We start from the raw sequence: 8,268 nt of genomic DNA, 5'->3' as shown, positions 1-8,268 counted from the left end.
TGCTCTAGAAGGTGTAAGTCAACTACCCTGGCCAGCAAGATCTCCGGATCTGTCCCCCATTGAGCATGTTTGGGACTGGATGAAGCGTCGTCTCACGCGGTCTGCATGTCCAGCACGAACGCTGGTCCAACTGAGGCGCCAGGTGGAAATGGCATGGCAAGCCGTTCCACAGGACTACATCCAGCATCTCTACGATCGTCTCCATGGGAGAATAGCAGCCTGCATTGCTGCGAAAGGTGGATATACACTGTACTAGTGCCGGCATTGAGCATGCTCTGTTGCCTGTCTCTATGTGCCTGTGGTTCTGTCAGTGTGATCATGTGATGTATCTGACCCCAGGAATGTGTCAATAAAGTTTCCCCTTCCTGGGACAATGAATTCACCGTTTTCTTATTTCAATTTCCAGGAGTGTATATCCATATATATCACTGGATCGTTTTCAACAAAACTTAGTACACGTACCAACCACTATATAGAAAGATATAATTGACAGTAAGAACCAGAAACATGCTATGTTGTGGGAATGCTGATATGGAGTGAGGAGGGGGGAGGAAAAGGTGGATAGGCAGAAAGGGGGAGAGAGGATATGGACAGAGATAGGGAGAAGAGGAGATGGAGGGAGATATGGAGAGGAGAAGATGGACAGAAGATCGGTAGAGGAAACGGACGGAGAGGGACGAAGAGGAGATAGACAGAAGAGCAAGAGCACATGGACAGACGGGGAGGAGAGAGTTAAGAGCAGGAAGGGTAGGAGGAAGTGGACAGAGAGAGAGAGGAGTGGAGGAGATGCTGAGAGACAGGGAGAAGGGGATGGAAACAGAGAGGCAGGAGAAGATGGAAGGGAAAGGCAGTCCGTCGTCAGGCCACAAGTGGCCCATCGGCACCATCCGACCGCCGTGTCATCCTCAGTTGAGGATGCGGATAGGAGGGGCGTGTGGTCAGCACACCGCTCTCCCGGTCGTTATCATGGTTTTCTGTGACCGGAGCCGCTACTATTCGGTCGAGTAGCTCCTCAGTTGGCCTCACGAGGCTGAGTGCACCCCGAAAAATGGCAACAGCACATGGCGGCTGGATGGTCACCCATCCAACTGCCAGCCACGCCCGACAGCGCCTAACTTCGGTGATCTCACGGGAACCGGTGTATCCACTGCGGCAAGACCGTTGCCTGGAAGGGAAAGGAGGAAGGAGTAAATGCACACAGGGCAAAGCTGTATACTCAGCTACTTTGTCTATAAAATCTGGATTTGTGTATAATCGATGTCTCAAATAAAGTTAACAAATCTAAGAAACCGCTAAAGAAATAATTCCTAGTAATAGCTAATTATGTCCTGCGAATTCTCAAATGCGGTATTTTTTGGCAAAAGGCGAAACATTTGCTTGAAGCAATATATGAAGACATGCTCGGGAAAACGTAAAAGCTTAGAGATGCCATCTGTTGCTGGATGCGAGAACTATCAAAATTGACATTGGTCTCGCCCCTAAATATCACATTAGGATATTTATGGGTGAGAATAAGCCGGCCGTGGTGGCCGAGCGGTTCTAGGCGCTTCAGTCTGGAACCGCGTGACTGCTACGGTCGCAGGTTCGAATCCTGCCTCGGGCATGGATGTGTGTGATGTCTTTAGGTTGTAACCTCTCCACAAAAATATTTAAATAAAAAATATGACAATATTATTTAAGAATGCTAACCTCCATAGCAATTAAATTTAACGACAATAAAATGAGAATCGCAATCTGACTGAAAGTATAAGCTGTCACGAAAATGATGAAAAACAATCCAGTGCTAATGAAACTTCAGTGACAATGAAAATTCAATTAAACCCAAATATCGGTCTTTGGCCCTGTGCAAAAAAATCAGAATTAAATTCTTACCTCATTGAAACTGCTTGTCAAATTTCTGCTCTTATTGTTGCGCACGGCTTGGAGGAACTGCATTGCAAATAATATTTTTTTTTTTTTTTAAATTTCACTAAAACTTTTCTTTAAGGGAAGTGGAACGAAATCGTTAGTTCAATTAAATAAATTTTTTTTTGTAAAAATTGCTTTGAAATCAAAATTATTATTGGGGCACTTGTTGGAAATTAATTACAATAAATAAACTTTACATTATCTGATGATTACCTACATTAACAATATACCTCATTCAGCATCTTGACCAGAATGCCATGTCGACGCTCGCCGACTGCGTCCCGCTCGCGACCGTGACAGGACTAGACCACTACTGCCGATAGACTACACCACACAACTGCACTGGGCTGCTACTACTGACCTACTGCCCTGTATGACGACTACTAGCGTACTGCTCGCAACACTCGCGCGGTCAAGCGCAGACTAACTACGATAAAAGGCTCTCTGGTCAAAGATTTTATCATGCCTCACCATCGCTGCTACGTTACATACGTGTTTCATAACTCTCCACTGAGGGGGCAAAAATTTGGCAGCGATGGTGAGTCATTTGGACTTGCCAAGCGCGGCAAAGTTTTTTCTTTAATTAATGAACTTTTACAATTTACAGAATAATTAAATACATGAATTAAATGTTGTGCACATGCACCGAGTACAAAACATTTCAGACAAAGACAAGATATGAGTACAAAACATATTAGCAAATCAGAAAACTGTATATACAAATTATTTGACAGATAACAGAGTGCACACGCACTGAAAAAATTCTTTAGCATTTTCAGAACAAATAAACAGAATGACAGAAAATCATGTTGATAAGTGACATGAGTGTACTCGCACTGGAGTTGAGAACATATCAGCAAATGACGAAATGTATATACAATGAGTAACAAATGACATAAGTGCATACACACTGAAGTATTGAATATACAGAATGAGTACAAATCATATTGAAAAATGAGAAAAGTGCACTGGCACTGAAGTTCAGTAGAAAACATATTAACACCTAACATAAGTGCACATGCACTGTAGTTCAGAACATATCATTAAAATAAAAATGTATATACAATATAAAAGACAAGAGTGTACATATACTGTACTTCAGAACAAATCGAAAAAATGTATTTAGCATTTTCGCAATAAATAAACATAATGGCAAAAAATCAAGTCGACCAGTGACATAAGTGTACTCGCACTGAAGTTCAGCGAATCGAAAAAAATGTATAACCCATGAACATATATGATGTTAGCAAAAAAAATGATTTTCACTATGTGACAAGAATTAGGACAGGAAAGGGAAGGATTGCATCATGGTTGTAGCACTTTAGATTGCACACAGCTGTTCTGAAAGTCCATATCTTTCCACAGAAGTACAACACCAAGTGACACAATTTGAAGTTCTTTTCCCATCAGAATTTATCAGTGTAGCCAAGACACTGAACTGTCGTAGTAATGTTCCATGTTCTCATTTTGGCAGTACATTAGGTACACCAAACAGTGGGACCATAATAATGTCTTCATCGCTCACGGTGGTGGACAGCATGTCGTGTCAACACCACGCTCTTACAAGGCACACCAACGTAGAATTAGTGCAAAACCGAATATAGTGCTCCATGATCATGAGGATGGACCGGACAAATCGACATTGCAGTAATTCAGGGTAGTTAGCTCATAAGGTGAAGGACATTAAGTCACATACCATTCTTCATTAGTAGTTTGCGGCATTCATAGCCCAGTTATTGAACATTTCTGTACCATGTATGTAGTATTACAGAAAAAATGTTCATTAATTGTTTTACATAGAATCAGTAACCTTCTTTTCCTAGTTACAAAGCATTATTAAATAATCGCATTCTTTTCCAGTTACAAAGTATAGCATGGTTAATTAATCATTTGTCATTCCAATATAGTAAGAATCATTAGCCTTCTCCTAATTACAAAGCATTATTAAACAATCGCATTCTTTTCCAGTTACAAAGTATGGCATAGTTAATTAATTATTTGTCATTCCAATATAGTATTAATCATTAGCTGGCATCATGGGTAATCGTATAACAATAAACAGTGGCAGTCCTTGGCCAGTTACAAAGCATATTTAGTATGACAGAATAATGTTCATCAGACGTCTTAATTGAAAAGGAGAGTCAATTATTGGCCTAGCATTAACATAATACATTGAGTGATACAAATTATTGGCACTCATTGGCCATTTACCAAAACATGAAAACTCAACATTGAAAACAAGAGCTAATTAATGGCATAATTAATAACATAATCCATTGGGTGACATTAATTATTGGCACTCAGTGGCCAGCAAGTATTGAATAGAATAAAACATTGTTCATCATTCAGTATTATTCAGATCATTACAAAGTCATTATTAAAAATCAGTTAATTACAGTCATTGCATTAATAATCATGGGCATTATAAGTAGTCTCATTACAATAAAACATTGTTCCTCATTCAGTATTATTCAGATCATTATGAAGTCATTATTAAAAATCAGCTAATTACAATCATAGCATTAACAATCACGGGCATTATAAGTAGTCTCATTACAATAAACAGTGGCAGTTATTAGCCAGTTACAAAGCATTATTATATATATATATATATATATATATATATATATATATATATATATATATATATATATTTGTCTCATTAAGAAGTCATTACTCAAGTGACATACTATTCAGAGCTAATCAGCATTACTCAGAACTTTCTCAAACTGGTATCACTATTTGGGACTGGTAATACATTTTTTTGTTAGCAATGCATGGCGTTGGGATCGATTGCTGCAAATGAGGATAGGTAACGTCATTCGTCATGAATCAGCTGTAGCAAGGTTATATAACAACGCGGTATATGTGATCACATTTATAAATGATAAACACAAATGGGTAAAAAATAAAAATGCAAGTACTAGGACAGGTATAATAAGTAACAGGTTTAGTAAGTATCATGAAAAGCTTCTCCTGGAAAAAATACAAAATGGATTATTGACCTGAAAGAAGAAACGCACACTATGCTGAAAAGTAGTGAACTTCGAATTAACAGGTAGTGAAACGTGTATAAAAATGTGTTCCATAGCTGTTCTTTCCAAAACTTTCCGTCATCCTACTATGCAATATAACACCTGCTGTCAAAACAAACTGCAACAAATACTTAAATAACTACATAGTCTAAATATAACTTCAACATTATCCTCATCTGTAAAGAAAAAACTTCATTATCCATCACTTCATTATCCATATTATCATAACTTCATTATTATCATCACCTGTAAAGAAAAACTTCACTATTCATAATAGCATATCCTTCCTCATTATTCATCAGCATTCATTATCATCTGCAAAAAATCACTTCATTACTCATTATACAACTATTCCTTATCTCTAGCATATTTCATCACTAAAACTAACATGTGTAGTTCTGTCTGACAGCCTGCATCAATCACCTTGTATTCTGAAAGAAAAAATTAGTTAAGACTGCTATTCTATGATGAGTATAGTATATTCTTGTTAATGTTTGTTAATCCTGATCCATTTACTCTTCCTCATAAAGTTATTGCATCTTCTTTCGTTTATTCCGTAGGTGAAATTCCCATTTCTGTTGAATTTATTTCTTACGTGCATCATTTTTTTCTGAAATTGATGAACAAAGATTAATGTCCTGCATTTAAATCATATACCCACTAAATAATGACCAGTTTACGGTGACATAATTAACCATACAGCATAACATGACAGAAAACGTAATATGTCAAAGACATTGACAGTGTTCAGATGCAAAAATGTACACAGAATAATACAATGCAGCAGCAAAAAACGTAAAACAGTCACGATCTTGAGATGTCATAGGGCAAAAAGAATGTCAAAATCAACTGGTGTGTTATACCTTAACTATTTCACAATGAATGTAAACAAAACTGGAATACAATCATACATACAAAAAAAATGGAAAATGTGCACGGTCTGATGTGTAACGACAAGAAAAGCGACCTGCTAACCTTACCTTGCCGGGCACTTGCCAAGAAAAAATACGATAATCATCAGTAATTAGTCAGGTGAATATAATTGCATTAGTAAATGGCATCATAGTGTGTTGAATCATACAGTGGTTTCACTCAATAAACGGTTTAATGTTTGAGATATGGTGATTGCCTTTCGATTTTCTGGTTCTCAAAGTTTCGACGTGTACCACATTGGGATGAGGGATGCTGCGAATCCGATATGGACCTGCGTATAGAAGTTCAAATTTACTGCACTTACCTTTTAATTTGCTGGATAAATAGTGTGTACGCACTAATATCTTCTGTCCAACGTGAAAGTCGCGGCGTGTACAAACCTGTTTTTGCTGCCTTCTCCGGCGCTCTGCGGCACGTTTGATGTTGTTCAGCGCAATGTCAATTATTTCGTGGTGTCTTAGTCGACGACATTTAGGGAAGTTTACTAATTCTTTAATTTTGTTTGGTGGTTCAACGTTTTTCAATATAACAGACGGAGATAGCGTAGTGGATTCATTTGGAATAGAATTAATTACATCTTGGAATGAGAGTGTGTGTGTATCCCAATCAATATGTCTTTTGTGGCAGTATATTCGGCACAGCTTACCAATTTCTTTCATTAATCTTTCACAGGGGTTCGAAGAAGCATGGTACTTGGATATATAAATCGGAGAAATGTTTCTAGCTCGTAACATACGTGTCCATATGCTAGAACGAAATTGAGATCCATTGTCAGAAATTACTCTCATCACATGCCCTACATGAAATAGAAAATGTTTTACAAATGCTTTCGAAACAGTTTTAGCAGTAGCTTTGCGTAATGGAGTGAAAGTAACAAATTTTGAAGTGAGCTCAACAGCGACAAAGATGTAGCAAAAACCTCTGTTAGTTCTCGGAACTGGACCAAAAATGTCTACTGCGGCCATGTGTCTTACTTTAACAGGTACAATGGGATATAAAGGAGGAATATGTGAAGTGGTGTCTGAATTAGCTTTCTGGCAAATTCTACATGACGCTAAAACTCGTCGTATACGTTTCTCCATGTTGGTAAAATAACAATTCTGCCTTAGTATAAGAAAACATTTTCTTGCTCCGTAATGTGCGTAACTTAAATGAGTGTGCCAGATTAACTTGTTAACAAGTTCGTCAGGAATGCATAATAACCAGTTGTTGCTGTCAGGATGAGAGCGGCGAAACAGAATGTCATTGCGTACAGTGTAATGGTTTCTAATCGTAACATTATTCTTATCTTGCCAAAGGTGATTAATTTCTTTCCACGCGTTGTCTTTATTTTGCTCTTTTGCTATGTCCTGTAATGACGATGAAATAAAGTTTTCAAATGCAACTTGCTGAATGTACATGACACTGAAATTTGTTTCGCAGAAGTTGGTTGCTACGTCTTGCTGATTGTTGCCGAGAGAACGCGATAGTGCGTCTGCTATAACATTTTGTGTGCCGGGAATGTGAACTATTGTAAAATTAAATTCCTGTATATAAAGTTTCCATCTGCTTAATCTGTCGTGAGTAAATTTAGCCGAAAGTAAAAATTGTATTGCTCTGTGGTCTGTGTAGACGGTGGTATGTCTGCCGTAAAGAAAGTGCCGAAATCTCGTAAAAGCCCATACAACACATAATGTTTCAAGTTCTGTAACAGAATAATTTCGTTCAGCAGATAACAGAATGCGACTTGCAAATGCGATGTTTTTAATTACTGTTGAACAATCTTCTTCTATTTCCTGGAAAATGTGTACGCCTAAAGCGGTATTGGAACTGTCGGTGGCAATGGAAAAATTTCTGGTAAGATCTGGGTGCGATAAAAGTGGTGCATTCAACAGAGCATGTTTCAGGTTCATGAATTCAGAGTGTGCTTGCTTATCCCAAGACCAAATACTGTTTTTACCTGTTAATTGGCATAATCTGGGTGTGTCTAAAGCAGAGTGATGAATAAATTTACGAAAAAAGTTAATTAAGCCCAAAAAACTGCGTAGTTGTTTCTTCGTCGTAGGAACAGTAATGTCACGTAGAGCTTGAAGTTTTTCCGGATAAGGTGCAATGCCTTCTGCTGAAATTACGTGTCCAAGAAATTTTATGGAAGTTTTGCCAAAGTGCGATTTACTAAGATTAACTGTAAGTCCTTGTGCACGAAAAGTTTGTAACAGTTGTTCAAGAATCAGATTGTGTTCACACCAGTTAGCTTCTGCGATAAGAATGTCGTCTACATACGTCGTAATTCTGTCCTTAAGTTCTGTCCGAAGTATTGTGTTCAAACCGCGAATAAAAGCTGCAGAAGAAATAGTTAAGCCGAATGGTAATTTGCAAAATTGATAACAGTCGCCGAAACAGAGAAAAGCTG

At 38.0% G+C, this 8,268-nt stretch overlaps 1 pseudogene; it reads right to left on the bottom strand.

The window, feature by feature from the left end:
- Nucleotides 1–1,049: 1,049 nt before the first annotated feature.
- Nucleotides 1,050–1,166, bottom strand: LOC126420081 (5S ribosomal RNA; annotated as a pseudogene).
- Nucleotides 1,167–8,268: the final 7,102 nt, after the last annotated feature.

This window comes from Schistocerca serialis, chromosome 9 (genome assembly GCF_023864345.2).
Source record: "Schistocerca serialis cubense isolate TAMUIC-IGC-003099 chromosome 9, iqSchSeri2.2, whole genome shotgun sequence".
Classification (NCBI taxonomy): Eukaryota; Metazoa; Arthropoda; class Insecta; order Orthoptera; family Acrididae; genus Schistocerca; species Schistocerca serialis.
The sequence above is the reverse complement of the archived record's forward strand: the minus strand, read 5'-3'. Positions and strand labels throughout refer to the sequence as shown.